The following is an 18,014-nucleotide window of genomic DNA, read 5'->3' as shown; positions in this document are numbered from 1 at the left end:
TATCGGTATCTGGGGGGAAAAGCCCCTAAGGCTGATATTTTAGAACTAATAGACCAATTAAGAAGTTACATCCATTACATCCAATTAAGAAGTTACATCTATTTAGGTTTGTTTTTTTAATGCAGCCCTTTTTGACTATTCAAAGTGTCACCCTTATATTATCTCTGTAGTTTTGCAAGATGGGATCATATTAACTTGGCATTATAGAATGGGTGGGCTGAGACACAGTTAATTGACATTTCTGTTCAATTCCCAGCATATAGCTTACACACTTTGCCACTAGCGTTCTTAAAATGAAGTTGCTGAACTGTCAAGTAAAATGTGACTTTTCACTAAAGATCAGTTGCCTTACCGGTTGGCTGGAATTTGTCAGAGCAGTGTCATTAATAAAATAGGGATACAAGGGGAGACATCTGCAGAAAAACTACAGACATATCAGCCTGACTTCTGGGCACAATAAAAGTAGTGGAAAACATTAAACCTTGACTTGCTTTATATCAGCATAGATTCTGGAGAGCGTTGTGGTGGTAGGCATTGTTGTTCTGCAGTGTTACTAAGGGATGGAAGTTAAGATGATGTCAAGCAAGCAAACGAGTAGGTTTGTATAGTTTGGTGGTGGTGGTGGAAATGACTGTCAAGTTGCAACCACCTTATGGTGACCTATTAGGGTTTTCAAGGCAAGAAATGCTCAGAAGCGGTTTGCCTTTGTGTTGCCATCCTGACTTCCCTGGAAGTTTCCAATCCAAATATTAACCAGAGCTAATCCTGTTTAGCTTGCTAGCCTGGGTCATCCAGTTTAAGGTGGGTATTATTCGAAGTGGCTCCCATCAAATTCTATGGGGAAAGTATCAGGGCTGTAATTAGGAGGTAGAATTTCCCCCCATGTGTGCACAGAGGCAAAAATACAGTGATCAAAGATAGAGACCAATTTCATCTCTACCTCTGCATATTTCTGAGAATGTATGTAACTGTCTCCAATACAGAAGAAATGCTCTCACTGGTCTTAACTGAGGAGGACTCTCTAGGGTGTGTGCTTTTGTGCACACAGATGCATTACAGCAGTCCTTACATAATACAAGCCATTTCTCTGTGATACTGATCACAGAGGTGACTGTCTTGCTACTAAAGATTTTGAGCAAGAAGACTTTGACAGTTCTTTAATCAACTAGAATCTTGTGCTTCCTTGAATAGAGAAGCTCACTGATCATTACATCTGTCATTACATCTGTCATTTACTGACTCTCAAAGGCGCAATATCGGCATAACGTGATGTCATTAGCTATGGCATGATAAACACTATAATATTGCATGTCAATATTATCTTAAATGTCAGGCTATAGTAGCAGGCTTAAGTTTATAACATGTGTCCTTGTTTGTTCCCATCCCCAGCCACGCTCCTTCCCTTGTTAAATATTTCTTTGGTGCATCTCTTTTCTGACAGCTAAGCGATAAAGTCGTAATAAACTCAAATTATGTACGTAAGTAATGGGCCTTCTTTACAGACTCACTATGGTAGGTGTCGAGTGCTGCAGTAGTTTTGATTTAGCAGGCTATTAATGGCTGCATGTGGTATGACATAATCAAAACATAAAAGCACTGTTGGGCTCACTGAAGGTTCCTTGGCCGAAGACATCATTACGTATGTGCATGTCTGTGTGCTGAGGAACAGACAAACAGGAATGGTACAGAATATAGATCATTGTGGCAACTCATCACTTGCCTTACAAACACGATTGCTTCCTTCTACTATGAAACTCCCTAGAAAGGATCTTGTGGGCATTATAGGAATCTGGTGTTATGGAGAGCCATGCTTGCTGAGGAGGAAGTCAACCCATTTACAAAGATGTATTTGCAAACAAGAAGGCTTGTGGTGCTGGGACTAGTTCTTGGCAGCAGCAGAATCATGCTTAAATGATTGCCTATCAGAGAGATAGCCCTGTAGCATTTTAGCACATGTAATATCACAGTTGGGGATATTTTGCATGGCTGCTTAAATAGAATATTCTCCAATGCATGGATGGGGGAGACTTTTTTAGCAGTAGTACATGCGAAAAGGATCGATGGGTCTTTGTGGATCATACGCTGAACATGAATCAGCAGTGTGATGGGGTGACTAAAATGCAGTTTTGGGCTGTATCAACAGAAGTATAGTGTCCAGATCACATGAAGTGATGGTATCGCTTTACCCTGCTCTGGTAAGACCTCGCCTGGAGTATTTTGTTCAGTTTTGGGCACCACATTTTTAAGAAGGATATAGACAAGCTGGAGCAGATCCAGAGGAGGGCAACAAAGATGGTGAGGGGTCTGGAGACCAAGTCCTATGAAGAAAGGTTAAAGGAGCTGGGCGTGTTTAGCCTGGAGAGGCAGCAGCTGAGAGGTGATATGATCACCATCTTCAAGTACTTGAAGGGCTGTCATATAGAGGATGGTGTGGAATTGTTTTCTGTGGCCCCAGAAAGTAGGACCAGAACTAATGTGTTGAAATTAAATCAAAAGAGTTTCCGGCTCAACATTAGGAAGAACTTCCTGACCGTTAGAGGGGTTCCTCAGTGGAACAGGCTTCCTTGGGAGGTGGTGGACTCTCCTTCCTTGGAGGTTTTTAAACAGAGGCTAGATGTCCATCTGACAGCAATGAAGATCCTGTGAATTTAAGGGGAGGTATTTGTGAGTTTCCTGCATTGTGCAGGGGGTTGGACTAGATGACCCTGAAGGTCTCTTCTAACACTATAATTCTATGATTTACTTTTGGAGTTTCAGGTAGAAAGAAGCAATTTCATATGTTTCTATTCCTCTTTCTCTTAATTGAGTTTGATACCACTGTTTTCTGTATGTTTTGGTGTCAACTCCCCTCCCCTCCCCCATTTATTACTTTTTCCATTTTGGCTTTTGTCAGATGTACACTATCATCCTCCTAGGAACATGATGTTGCAGTGCTTATCAGCCTGTTAGATTTGACTAGATAATAATGCCACAGAGGAAGGTGAGTGAGGCTCATGGATCATTTTGTAGAAAAAGAGGTGCCAGAGCTCATTAGCACAACTCATTTGCACGTGCCACACATCCCTGACATCACTGGAAGGTGTACTAAATTGAATCAGTTCCACATCTATCTTAAAATGATTATTGAATGCTAATTGCCATAATAATACCTTCCTTCCATCATTCTTTTAAAATTATTTTCTCCTATGTGGCCACAGTGGCATGAAGAAGAAGAAGATATTGGATTTATATCCCGCCCTCCACGCCGAAGAGTCTCAGAGCGGCTCACAATCTCCTTTACCTCCCCCCCCGCCACAACAGACACCCTGTGAGGTGGGTGGGGCTGGAGAGGGCTCTCACAGCAGCTGCCCTTTCAAGGACAACCTCTGCCAGAGCTATGGCTGACCCAAGGCCATGCTAGCAGGTGCAAGTGGAGGAGTGGGGAATCAAACCCGGTTCTCCCAGATAAGAGTCCGCACACTTAACCACTACACCAAACTGACTCTCCAGTTTCTATCTGTCTGTTTTATATGTGTTGTTGATTTTCCCATTTTTGGTGGGGAAAAATATTAGGAAGTTTGTCAAATCTTAGATTTCAGCAAATTTCCCACAGAGGGTTTGAACAGTGGAGCCCAGAAGCAAGTATTTGGGCGGTGGGAGGTAAGAAAGAAAGAGCACAATAAAATTTAGAGGTTCCAGAGCTCTGCTCCTGTGAACTCCTGTCTGAAATGAGGCCTGGTGAGGCTAGTTGAGAATGAATGCAAGTGAGAAAAATGGATGCGCATAAGAGGATATTTTCTCAGAGTGCTGAAGAACAGTTGAAAAGAAGTTATGCTTTTGAACACTCCTGGAAGTCTTTCAGCTAGGAAAAACCCTGAAAATTGTTTTAGCTCATTTCTGAATTTAAGTTAGAAGTGGTATCCAAAAGAAGAAAAATTCATTGACATCATGGGAGTTATAATGTTTCATAAAGGCAATTATGAGCCTTTCAGAGTCAATATCCATGAGACAGAATTTGTGGAGTATGAGATCTGTGGCTCAACCTGTGAATGCCATCATAGTCCTACATAATCTATGTGTTCTCCTCTCTGTTCCTGTTCTGGATCAGGACTATGACACAGTACAGACAAGTCCCAGCTTCCCCATTGCACAAATTCATGCCCTAAACAGAAATGGCTTTGGGGAAGGAACTATTTAGCCCATTGCGGAATACCACAGTATGGTACTCCAGGACCATCCATGCTGTCCTTTAGAGAAGTAGAAGACTTGGAAGATCTTCACTAGATAAATGATTTCCAAGATCCAGAATAATCCAAGGTTCACAAAAGGAACATTCTAATTCAAAGCTCAGAGATATGACAAAGGAACTTGAAATAGGGTAAGTGCAAAGTCTGGAACAGGGATGGCCAAACTTGCTTAATGGAAGAGCCATAGAGAATAAACATCAGATGTCTGAGAGCCACAAGACATGAATGTCAGATGTTTGAGAGCGGAAGGAAGGAAGGAAGGAAGGAAGGAAGGAAGGAAGGAAGGAAGGAAGGAAGGAAGGAAGGAAGGAAGGAAGGAAAATTGGGGGGGAGATGTGGAAAGAAAGCAACTTGAAGGCCAGGATGTGAGTGCAAGTAAAAGGCCAGGATTTGCATGCATTTAACATAAATAAAGGTAAGTGAAGATAGCTAGAGGAGAAATATGAAAGAGCAGGTCAAATGAAGGAAGCATGAAAGGATTATGGGTTAGCTAGTCAAACATTTAGAAAAGACAGTGGAAAGTACGAAGATTCATGTCTGTCTGCGATATGGTGGAGTGTCCATAGTCACTTGGGAAAATTTCAGCCTTATAATCCAGAGGATCTCAACTTGAAGACTGACATTGCTAAAAAGAACTGTTATGTAATTACACATGCATCCCTCATTTTTCAAGCAAACGTGCAGTTCAATAGCTGAATTATAAACTATCTTGAACACTCATTGGCAGAAGGGTAGGCTATAAACTGAATGCGTTTCATTTATTTGGTCAGTCCATCATCTCATGTAACAGAAAGAAGATAAGAAGGAATAGATAAACCACAATTAGTGAGAGCTGATCAACAAGAGCTTATAGGAGAAATTGCAGAAACAGTTATAGAAAGTTTTATAATTTGGTGTAATATAACTGCTGCTAATGCCTGGTCAAAGAAAGCTGGAGTAACATGACAGATGTTTTGCAGACAATTAAACAATTCCCCTTTCCATACCACTTAAAATAAGAATGTGTGCCTTGAAACTGACATATCTGCTAAAATGACTAACAAGAAATGTTAGCGAAATAACCTTTGTAGGAGCACCAAAGCATGATCTTTCTTAATTGGGTGCTCAGTTTGTCCTCCTAATTAGCTGTTCTAATTACTACTTGAAATGCTGTTATCAGTCAAAGGGAATTCCAGCAAGGTACTTTTCCGCACATCTTTTCCAGGGAAGAAGGCATCACATCTCTCTAAAAATTATTTGTTATTGTAGAAACTAAAGTGACATCAAGAGACTTGAGAGTAAGCTGCAGTCTCTAGGAAGCAGGGATGGCATGTGAATTGTCCAATTATTTCTGTTTTATTTTTGCTTTCAAGAGAAAAGCTTGGGACATTTTTGCACCTGTGAATGAACAACGGCAAGAAAAATAAGGTCATTCCTGCAAATATAACATCCTTTTGCCATTAAAAAAGGAATGTATATGGCTGCTATGCTATCGTATTTTGACCCACATGCCACCTCTGCTCAGCCCAAGTATTTTAGCTGGAATGTCTACCTTTTGGAAGGTTAATTTGATCTCAGTTGAGATCAATGACATATTCAATAATGGCCTCCAACATATGGAATGGGTTACCTGACCCAATTTAATTCACTTTCCATGTGAAATTTTGCACATTGGGCAAGATGGTTTTATTTGAGCGGGCCTTTGCCTGATTTCTGACAAAATATTCCCCGTTTAGGGTTATATTTTGCTTCTGATGATGTTTGCTGCTTCATCCTCTTCTAAACTAGTTGTAGTGCTGATCTTGCATTTAGCCAACGATCCTCAAGGTGCAAGCCCATCTTGTTTCCTGGTGCCCCCTCTCGCTTCTCTCCAGAAGCACCTCCTACCCAAAGCAGAGAGCCAGTGCTGCCTTTCCTTCACCACTTTCAAACAGGAGGCTCTTCAGGAGGCTCCAGATGACATCACCTTTTGGGTTTGTGGGAATTAGACCATGTTAAAATATATGCCCCTCTCATCATAGGACACTTGGGCTGGGACTTCCATGGCAGCTATTCCATGACTAGTCTTTCCTATCATGGTAGCCATTTTAGAGTGATGCCACTACCTTTCTTCAGAACTCCAAAACTGATCACATGCTCAACAAGTTTGGGTTCCTCTATTTTCACGTTATTTTATTGTTGGTAAGCCACTTGTAATCATCATAAGAAACATGGCAAACAGTATCTTAAATATGTACTTATTTACATTTGTACTTTATTGACTTATTCAGAGTTCCCAAGGCAATGGACAATACAACATGAGACATAAACAATTATGAGTGTGTACACACACATGCACACACACACACACACTAATATGGGAAGGGAAGGTGACATGGTATAGCTCCATCTTGTCAGATCTTGGAAACTTAGCAGAGTCAGTATTTGTTTATTCAATCATTCATTCATTTATAGGGTTGCCAAGTCCAATTCAAGAAATATCTGGGGACTTTGGGGGTGGAGCCAGGAGACAATGGGGGTGGAGCCAGGAGTAAAGTTGTGACAAGCATAAGTGAACTCCAAAGGGAGTTTTGACCATCATACTTAAAGGGACCACACACCTCTATTGGAAACAATGAACGATAGGGACACCTTCTTTTGGGGCTCATAGAATTGGACCCCCTGGTCCCCAGAGCCCCAGATACCCATGGATCAATTCTCCATTATACCCTAGGGGAATAGGTCTCTATATGGAATAATGGAGTGCCCAGCAGACATTTCCCTCCCTCCCCACTTTCTGATGACCATGAAGTGGGGGGAGGGCCTCCAAACAAGGGGATCCCGTGCCCCCAACTGTGGATTGGCAACCTTATTCATTTACATTATTTCTCACTGGGACTCAAGGTGGATTACACAGATTAGGTCAATACAATCAATTGGATGAGAAAGTCAATAAGCAATGAAATAGGAGTTTGGTTGTAGAACCAACCAGAAAAATAGATAACAAAATTGAAGCACACTGTAAGTGTTAACATGGCACATTAAATGATGCAAAGTTACATAGTAGGATCCAAGGATCATTTTGTAGAAAAATAATTGGTGGAGTTCATTAGTATAACTCATTAGCATATGCTGCCTGCCCACAAGCCAAAAGCAACCCGAAGCAAGAAAGGAGAGCCCCGGGGAAACAAGGCCTGCTTGGGCTGGCTACAGATCCAGCCAGCCCAAGCAGGCCTTGCTCACCTGGGGCTCTCCTTGGCCACCCCCACTCCCACAATCAAAAGGCCAGCAAGCCACCTACCGCCCAAAATCACATAAAAAGTGGAGAAAGGGTGGTGTGGGCTCCAGGGGTTAATGTGGACTGCTGGGATGTGGTTGGCTGGCTGTCCACTCTCCTAATCCAGGGATTGTTTTGCAGCTGCACCTACTATTCAATGGACAGTGTAGGTGGGGAGGAGGAGGGGGAACCCTCAGAAAGGTTCAGGAGCTATGCTCCTGTGAGCTCCTGCTGAATTCAAGGATCCAATTCATAGCAAATTATACAGAGTAGCATACCCAACAGTCCCTTGTAATTTGTCCAAGTAATTTTGTGCATAATTGTGTACAGCACTACCCTATTGCCCGTGTAGAAAAGTCCTCTTGAATAATTCAGGAAAGCCAGGCAAGTGGGAGCCTTCCTGACTTCCCCAGACTGACCATTCCACAAAGTGGGAGGCACAACAGAGAAGACATGTATACGAGCACTTGTTGATTTTGCCCATTTGCAGGTTAGCACTTGCAGAAAGCCATGCTCAGATGAGCAAAGCTATCATGGCAGAGCATAGGAGAAGAGATGGTCTCACAGATATGAGGCTCCAAGGCCATGAGGGGTTTTGTATGTGATAGCCAATATACGAGCCCAGTAACTGATTTACCCTTTCCGGTCTTCTCATCAGTTCCATCTTGTTCTCTTTTCCTGCAGGCGTGTAAGAACTGCTACAGCATTGTCTCAGGCTTTTACTGTGGCAGCTCTAGTTTTGTTGAATGGTCTTCCTGCCCTGTGGCAAGGGCGGACTGGGATGTTAAAATCTGTGTCCTAGCAACAAATCAAGCAAAGTGGCCCTTACAGTGTTATGAGCCTGCTCTGTATGGGCCCATTCAGCTCATCCCCAGTCAGCTGCACCAGAACAGTTGGCATAATAGGTTTCAGATAAATAGAAACCATGCAGATCCAGCTAATTTGAGTCTAGAACCTTAGAAACCAACAAGATGGCCTGGACTCGAATCTAGCTGTTTTTCAGCAGATCAACACAACTGCTCTCTGAAACTAGCTTCATGTAGACTCAGAGTATGAGGAAGAACTGTGCTAGGGTTACGTGGTGGATTTGAGGTAGCATTAGTATGGTGCTTCACAGGTTACCCTGTCCATGTTTGGGTCAGGGAGTCAGAGCTAAGTATAGACAAGGCCTCCACCCATATTGTAGACACTTCCCCTGTACTAATGGACCTTATTCCCCTTCAGGGCTGCTCTCACACAGAGGCAGGAGAATCTAGCCGTTGTTCAAGCAGCAGCAGCAAGTAGGTTTGAGGTGCACAGGGGCAGCATTCATATGCCCAGACCCCATGGCACTCACTGCAGGCATGCCACCCCTCCCACCTCCTTCCTGTATGTCAGGTCAATCCAAAGCAACCAATCAGTGACAGTCTTTCTGGCCCCACCCCCTCCAGCTGGGCAACTCCCCCCCCCAACAGCTGAGCCCCAATTAGGGTTTTTTTAAGCACTGATAAAGGGATTAAGGGGAGTACTGCAATTAAGCACGGAGGTAGCGCTAAACTCTGCACCATGGGTTGGCTACTGGCAAGAGCTTTCTCACAGAGGCTGTGCCTGCAGCAAGTGTCCTGTTTTTATGTTTTACGTTTTCTTTGCACCAGCTTAAAACAGAAAGCTCCGGAAGGCTCCACAAGCTGTGCTTGGGAAGAGCATGGTGTCATATGGAAGCTCCCGAATAAAGTGGTACATGCTGTGTGCTGCCTGGAGAAAAATCCCCAAGTGGAAACAGCCCAGGTTGTGAGACTTCTAACCTATTTCTGTAGCAGCGTGCAGCTATTTCTAATGATGTATTTTACTCTCTTTTCATTGCTATGAATATGGCAGCCTTAAAAGGTTCCAGAAGTGGTGACTGTGTGATAAATTTAAAAAAAAGAGTCATGCCAGTTGTTGTAGAATGGTTTTCACGTAGAAAGGCAATGGGCTCTGGAAAAGATGTTCAGCATATGCATCAAGCAGACTTTTACCCACAGAAGATGACAAACCTTGCCAAAGCCTTTAAAACTCCTTAAAGAAGCTCCTAGTACATTTCACACAAAATGTCATGATTGAGTCTCCAGTGGGAATTTCAGCAGCTCAGTGAGTTTCTTTTTTTCTCTCTTCGAAATCCTTCCTGGATGTGTTTGTGTTTGCTTTAAAAAAAAAAAAAAAGTCAACTCTCTCTTATTTTCTCTCAGTTAGCTTTAGGATGAAACATCTATCTTCAGCAATAATATACAACTGCAAATAAAAACTTATAGCAGCGTACTAAAATTGGAAAAATAATATATTTTGCACTGCACAGGTGCTGAAAGGTGAGTTAGAATATACTTCATAAAACTATGTTCGTAATGTATCCAGCATTCTGCCAGAGCATGAAAATAAAAATTCCAGGCAGGATGAACTCACAGCTGCAGTATTATGGGGGTCCTTTGTAAATGTATCTATCTAGATATCTAATTTCAACATGGCCCCCTGTGAGCAGATATGTATTTCTGCAGATTGGGGGCACATGGAAGGAAAAGAAAATTCTTAAATGTTTTTTAAAAAGACTTTATGGGGAATACTTAAATCCTCCAAAAAATAAAACAGCATTCTCTGCGCATATTTTTCATTTGAAAATATGGCGGAGCTTGGTGTTCCCTCAAAGCTGCAGAGTCTTGTGAGCTAAAATTATACTTTGTGAACTATTGGCATCAATTAATTTCCTCTGGGGCCATCCTTCCTGAGCTAAGACACAAATCTGTGAGCTGGAGGCTAAAAATCTATGAGCTAGCTCACATTAACTCAGCTTAGAGGGAACACTGCTGGCAACCCTAAGGAGAACTAATCTCTGTAGTTGATGGATCTGTTGTGATTCCTGGAGAGCTGCCACTGCTGATGTGAGGGGGAAATAGGTTGGTTGGAGTTTCGCTAACATGACTGCTGCTGTGTGGGGTGTGGGGAGGAAGCAGGCGGGAGGCTGGAGGAGTGATGCGAGCCAGAAAGAGAGTAATGGGATAGGGGACAGAGAGAGAGAGAGAGAGAGAGAGAAGGGCTGTCAGGAAGGAGAGACGTAGGGGAGAGGGGAGGAAGCAAAGCTGTAGGGAATGGAATAGCTGCTTCCACAAGTTTCTTGTGGATCCCCATTTGTATACCTTAAATCTCCTTGTAGCTCTGACTATTCAGAAGGCAACCCAGATTTTCAAATAGTCATAGCAGCAACACTTGTTGTAATGCTTAATAATAACTAATTACCGTCAAGCCTGAACTGACTTACAGTGGCCCCATGGGTTTTCAAGGCAAGAGACATTCCAAGGTGGTTTGCCTTTGCCTGTCTTTGTGTAGCAACCCTGGTTTTCCTTGGTGGTGTCCCATCCAAGATACTAGCCATGGCTGAACCTATTTAGCTTCCAAGCTCTGGGCTATTCAGGCTGCTGTTATAATGCTTAGCACTATTTTTACTCTTCTTGTACATTATCTTGGCAATCCTTACAGAAACTGTAATGGAAGTTAATGTTATTATGGGTAATTAATCTGTTACCTTTCATTGAGTCCAATGTAGCTACCACAACATGACCCAGAATAGTTAGCATGGTCACATCTCTAGCCCTGTGCATATATTTTTTATTTATTGCCTTGCACTGATGTCCTTCTTTCCTTCCCCCTTGAAACTCAAGGCAGCTGATATAGGATTCCCAGGAGCTCAGCAGATGAGACCTAAGCCTGCTTTGCTTCAGCAAGGTTGCTGTATGATGTGCCCTTCAACCATAACCCGGGACTCACAAACAATTTGATCTACGAAAAACAGAAAATTCTGTATTCCACACTGTGCAAGGAAGAACCATCAGCATAGCACAAAGATTTATTTCATTTTTGTCCCGACTGCTCCCAGTCAGGACTTGTGCAGTACCCATCCTCTCTACCCCAACCTTGATGCCCCGACAGGGCCAGTGGGGGAGGTACTCACTGGCAGCAATGACCAGCCAGTGAAAGAAGAGCCACAATCCTGTCAGGGGGCAGAGGCCAGAGCCACCCTGGAAAGTCTTGGAACTGCCCCAAGAGGCTGATGGGTGAAGCCCTGGACACAGGCAGAGTGTTACCCCCTTCTCCGCACCACAGAGGAAGGAAGGAGTGGCGTGTCAGAAGAGCCTAGCCAGCCCCTGGAGCCAGGTGATGGCTGAGGCATAGAGTGCATTGGCACCTGCCACAAGAGGAGAGAAGGCCCCAATAAGTACGGACCAGCCCAATAGGCACAGCTGTGCCCTGAGCCCTGCCTGACCATCCTGAATTATAGGGAGAGGTGCAGCCTGGTGGAACAACCAATGGGGGGTGGGGCTGGGAAGAACATAAGAGGGCAGCTGTGGAGGTCAAGGAAGAGATGATTAAGCTGGAGACTGGCATGGCACAGAAGGGCAGTTGGTCAGAATCCAGCCAGTGGCAGAGTTACTAGGGTGAAGTTAACCCAGCCTCCCACTCATTCTGGAGGAAGGGGCTCAGCAGAGGAGACATGGCGTGACAGTTTATGTATTTATTTCATTTCTCAAATGAACTGACCTGTTGCTGTCATGTGGCCTGCCCAGAAGTTTATCATACAACAGTTGCCATTTGCCAGATTTTAGGCAGCCTCAACTAGGAGGAAGGGAAAGGTGACAACTCTTGAACTAGAACAAAATAGGAGTCAATCACAAGTGCAATTGACTCCTATTTTGTTCTACTACTTCAGACCAACAGGGTTGCCTACTTGGATCTAACTCTTGAACTAGCTCATGCTGCTGTACTTTTGACATTAGCTTCTTTCTATCCATCCTTCCCCCCCACCCCCAATTCTACACTTCCTCAGCAGCCCTCAGAGCAGCATAAAGTCCATTTTTATCTTGAAGCAACACTTTGAGTTAGGTTTAGCTGAGGAGGAACCTCATGGCACAGTGGGCATGTGAACCATGGGTCCTAGCGTTGACACTTTAAGCACTACACTACAGTACTTAAGACATCAGCAGGATATTGTTTATTTATTTACTTCATTTATACCCTACCTTTCTCCCCCGTGGGAATCCAAAGCAACTGACATCCTTCTGTTGTTTACCTTGACTTCCAGAAAGTTTTTGATAAAGTTCCTCATCAAAGTCTCCTTAGTAAGCTTGAGAGTCATGGAGTAAAAGGACAGGTCCTCTTGTGGATCAAAAACTGGCTAATTAATAGGAAGCAGAGAGTGAGTTTAAATGGGCAGTCTTCGCAGTGGAAGACGGTAAGCAGTGGGGTGCCGCAGGGCTAAGTACTGGGTCCCATGCTCTTTAACTTGTTCATTAATGATCTGGAGTTGGGAGTAAGCAGTGAAGTGGCCAAGTTTGCAAATGGCACTAAATTGTTCAGGGTGGTGAGAACCAGAGAGGATTGTGAGACACTCCAAAGGGATCTCTTGAGGCTGGGTGAGTGGGCGTCAACATGGCAGATGAGGTTCAATGTGGCCAAGTGCAAAGTAATGCACATTGGGGCCAAGAATTCCAGCTACAAATACAAGTTGATGGGTTATGAACTGGCAGAGACTGACCAAGAGAAAGATCTTGGAGTCGTGGTAGATAACTCACTGAAAATGTCAAGACAGTGTGGAATTGCAATAAAAAAGGCCAACGCCATGCTGGGAATTATTAGGAAGGGAATTGAAAACAAATCAGCCAGTATCATAATGCCCCTGTATAAATCAATGGTGCGGTCTCATTTGGAGTACTGTGTGCAATTCTGGTCACCGCACCTCAAAAAGGATATTATAGCATTGCAAAAAGTCCAGAAAAGGGCAACTAGAATGATTAAAGGTTTGGAACACTTTCCCTATGAAGAAAAGTTAAAACGCTTGGGGCTCTTTAGCTTGGAGACGTCGACTGTGGGGTGACATGATAGAGGTTTACAAGATTATGCATGGGACGGAGAAAGTAGAGAAAGAAGTCCTTTTCTCCCTTTCTCACAATACAAGAACTCGTGGGCATTCAATGAAATTGCTGAGCAGTCGGGTTAGAACGGATAAAAGGAGGTAGGTACTTCTTCACCCAAAGGGTGATTAACAGGTGGAATTCACTGCCACAGGAGGTGGTGGCAACTACAAGCATAGCCAGCTTCAAGAGGGGATTGGATAAAAATATGGAGCAGAGGTCCACCAGTGGCTATTAGCCACAGTGTGTGTGTGTGTGTATTTTGGCCACTGTGTGATACAGAGTGTTGGACTGGATGGGCCATTGGCCTGATCCAACATGGCTTCTCTTATGTTCTCCTCTCCTTGGTTATATCCTTACAACAAACCTGTGGGGTAGGTTAGGCTGTCTAAGAAAAAGCCCCCTACTTTTCATACACATGGACATTGTGATCACCAATATGGTGATCACTCGCACACATCTGCTCTAAGAAGTTGACTTTGCCCACAGTTTCTAAGGCTTATGTGAATACTATAAGCCTCAGCTTTGCAGAAGCATTCTACATCTCTGGATGGGTGTTAGCCAGAGCTACAGACGAGCTTCCAGCTGCTCCTTGTGTTCCCAGTCTTGGCCGCTGCAGTGGAAGAAGCCACGCCACCATGAACTGTACAGGCAAACAGTTTCCAGCCTGTTTCCATGAACCAAAGGCGAACACCACCAGAATCCATCTTGTTTTCCTGATTCCATATCCAACAGGTGCTTCAACTTCTGCATAAGGCAATCAAGCTTATCTTAGGTGTGGATCCTGCCAGACCGCCTAAGCCTTTGTCTAACGGAACTCAAGACAAAGACTGGTGCCAAGAAGAAGACTGAACAAGAGGAAGACCATCTTCAGCCAAAGCTAAGTTTCTTTGTGTAAACTGGGTGATACCTTAGGTAGCAATTTGGCCATCTATTGTCACCTTTTTAGATAAGTTTGGTAAACTCAAGCACACCTCTACCCAGTAATTTCCCCCATTCTTTCCCCCATTTTGGAGCCTCACCCTGGTCCATTGCAACCTGAAAGTCCAACCAGGTACCCCTGGACCAAGCTTGTTCATTGGTCAGTCATGGGCACCCAATTAGGTGCCACCAATTAACTTGCTATTGGCTACTGCAGAAGTCCAGCCCTTATGGTCACTGCAGAGCCTCCCCTTTTCTGAGGTCATGTACCAGCTGACCACCTGTCATCCACCCCTGTGCCTCCCATCCCCTAAGGGCGCAAGGTAGTCTATATAACCTGTAACACAGCTCCCCACATGTGTGCATCTAGCAGTACCCCCGTTCCGCTGTCTAGATCCATCCCCGATTCTGGCCACAGTTTTGGGTCCATTTCCCCCGTCCTCTTACATCACCATTGGAGCCTTCCTTGAAGACTACAATCGGTAATTATCACCCTGTTTGTCTACCCATGTGTTGTCTCTATATCTCTCTCTATTTTTCCTAGGACTGTATGTATGTTTCATGAGCACATTGTCTTGTATGCCTATATTTTCTAGAATAAATTTTAATTGTTTTACTTAATTAGAGTCCCTAATATTTTTAAGCATTAATTTCTGGACATGGAATCCTGTATACACAGGTAAAAGATCCTGATTAAGCCAGGTGCCCACCTGACAATTCCCCAACCTCGTTTTGAGGGCATTTTGGCTTACAGCTGAGAGCAAGTGACTGTCCCAAGGGTCTGCCAGCAAGCTTCCATGGGGAATTTGAACCTGGGTCTCCTAGATCCTAGTCTGGGATTGTCAAACTTGCTTAATATAAGAGCCACATAGAATAAACGTCAGATGTTTGAGAGCCACGAGACATGAATGTTAGATGTTTGAGAGCTGCAAGGAAGGAAGGAAGGATGGATGGATGGATGGATGGATGGATGGATGGATGGATGGATGGATATGGGGGAGGGAGGTGAGAGGTGGAGGTGGAAATAAAGTAACTTTAAGCTGCTATTCTCTAAGCTGCTAGCTGGCTTGGCTTGGAGAAGGGACTTAAGGGTTGGAGAAGGGTTTTTCTGAGAATAGTTAGGTCTTCTAGACAGAAACCACACAAGGTTTGTTCAGCATTAAGACTTGTTATTTTTAACATAGACATTAGTAACCTGGGAAGCTGAGTGAACAGTGGCATTGCTAAATGTCTATATTATAGTTTGGACTGCTAGACAGAAACCACACAAAGTTTGTTCAGCATTAAGACTTGTTACTTTTAACATAGACATTAATAACTTGAGAAACTTGAGAACAGTGGCATTGCTAAATGTCTATATTATATAAAATTAGTTCAGATGAAAACATCCAATGAAGAAATATAGAAAAAAGGGTCTTCTAAAACTAAGTGGTTTTTTTCTAAAGTTGCTTGCAGTGGCATAGTGAAGCCAACTGAAATTTATGTGGAATATACCCCAGAAAGCCCTGTGATATATTTAATAGCATAAATTCATCAACATAAACCTTGGAAAAACTCATTATTAGAAGAGAGAGGTTGGCAGCAGATGCCCATTTTAACAAGATGTTATAACCGTGTTAGAAATTGTTTCTCAAACTGCTGACCACTGTTCCTCTGTCTGTGTACGATAGTTTGCCTACTTATTCACACCACCCCAAAGAACAAGGTGCTTTCTAAAAAGTTAACAGGGAAAAAGTTCACTGCACACTTGGTGGGCCATTTTTTGTAGCCATTTGGCTTGATGTGTTACGATTTATACAGAACTGTTATGCCGATAAATAGCAGGTCAGTGTTTTGAAATATGTACGCTGTGTATCTGCCGCATCTCAAAGCAAATTTGGAAAAACACAGGGGAAAGCAGGTTTTAAAAATTACTTCATTATTGTTTCATTATTTTATGCCTTTAAGGTTTTGAAAACTGAAAATACTTCATTTATATCCCGCCTTTCCCCCCAATGGGTGCCCAAAGCAGCTTATATCAGTCTCCTCTCCATTTTGTTCTCCACCCTGTCAGGTAGAATAGGCTAAGTGTATACAACTGGCCTAGGAAGCTTCCATGGTAGAGTGGGGATTCGAACCTGTGTCTCCTAGTTCCTTGTCCAATATTCTAACCACTACACCACACTGATTCATGCATATTATCAGAAAAGGGCCTGCTGAGCTGCTTTCACTGTTAGAATGAAGAAAAGACACTTGATTAAAGAGGGGTTGTGGTCTGGTGGTAAAGCATCTGCTTTGGATGCAAAAGGCCCCAGGTTCCGTCGCCAGCATCTCCAGTTAAAAGCATCAGGTGATGTGAAACACGGACCCTAGAAGAGCACTGCCTGTCAGTTGATGAATGTGACCTTGATAGACCAATGTTTCAAAGTCAGTTTCATCTGTACTAGTGTTTCCCCTCCCTCTGCATATGACTCTTTTCTAGCGGGGAGAACATATACACCTGTTTCTTAGGGTAGTGTGTGTATGTCCAGGGAGAGAATATATGAGCAGGAAAAAAGTTCACATTAGTGTTGAAAGCACACACACATACAAATCTGGATTTTTTTTCCTTTCTCACAGTGCAAGAACATGCACTGGACACTTTCAGAGCTTGATAGAAGATTCCCCTTCGTGCAAACAGTCTGTATTAAAGATCTCTCTTCTTTGCCTGCGGAAACTGGGAGTACTGGTGAAAGGCATATTGACTGCATGCATAGTTTTAAAAAAAAGAGACGGCTTTTAAGGCCTTCTAAATGCGGAACTGTATCCTGGCTTTGCATCCATTATCTCCATTCTCATGTCCCCGTGCCTTCAGATCTGTCATAGGGATGTTAAATATTAGCATAGTTTTCAGAAGAAAGATGACACTTCACTGTGAGCAAACATGCTCTACTTTATCAGCATTATTTTGCATTAAAAATTTCTAGGTAGCCTGAAAGTTTAAACTGTTTGCAGCATTTTTTTTAAAAAAAGAACAATGAATACTAATAGCTTATTGATTATGTGAAAATATAGTTGCCAAAGAAAATGCTTAGCAATGGAGGCCAAGATACATTCATCTTCAAACAAAACATGATTAAGTATTAAACTTTAGTATAATGCAGAGTGGGTAGCAATCAGTGGCTCGTCTCCTACAATTCCTCTCAGCAAAGGTTGAAGCTTTCCATCAACAAAATGCAAGTGATTGCCTAGTGATAACGATATTGCAGGTGTTGGCTTCTGTGTGTACAACATCACCCATCATTACCACCTGATTCTCAGCACATTTACTTAGAACTGGTCCACATATTTCAGTGGAACATCCATGCAAGTAAGGACCACTTGACAACATAACAACTTTTCTATGAACTCATACATAGATGGGCTACAGATCTCTTGGGACCGTGTGAGCTCTCTTATAATGTGTGTGTGTGTGTGTGCGTGCATGCACACATGTGCTGCCAAGCCACAACCAACTCATGGTGGCTCCAGGACCATGGGGCGTTCAAGACAAATTTGACGGATAGTTTAGGTTCCAGCTCTCCCTAATGGTAACCAATGGAAGGTGATGGAATTTGGTGAGAGGAACAGCTGAAAAAAGCTGTTAGTTCAGCTGAGAGTGAGACTGGCTAAGGGAAGCCTATGAAGAAGAGGCAGCTTAACCCTAACTGGAAAAAGGTCAACTAGTACCAAAGAATTCCAAATACCTGAACAGGGAGA

This window comes from Heteronotia binoei, chromosome 4 (assembly GCF_032191835.1).
Source record: "Heteronotia binoei isolate CCM8104 ecotype False Entrance Well chromosome 4, APGP_CSIRO_Hbin_v1, whole genome shotgun sequence".
Lineage (NCBI taxonomy): Eukaryota > Metazoa > Chordata > Lepidosauria > Squamata > Gekkonidae > Heteronotia > Heteronotia binoei.
This window is presented reverse-complemented; position numbering follows the sequence as displayed.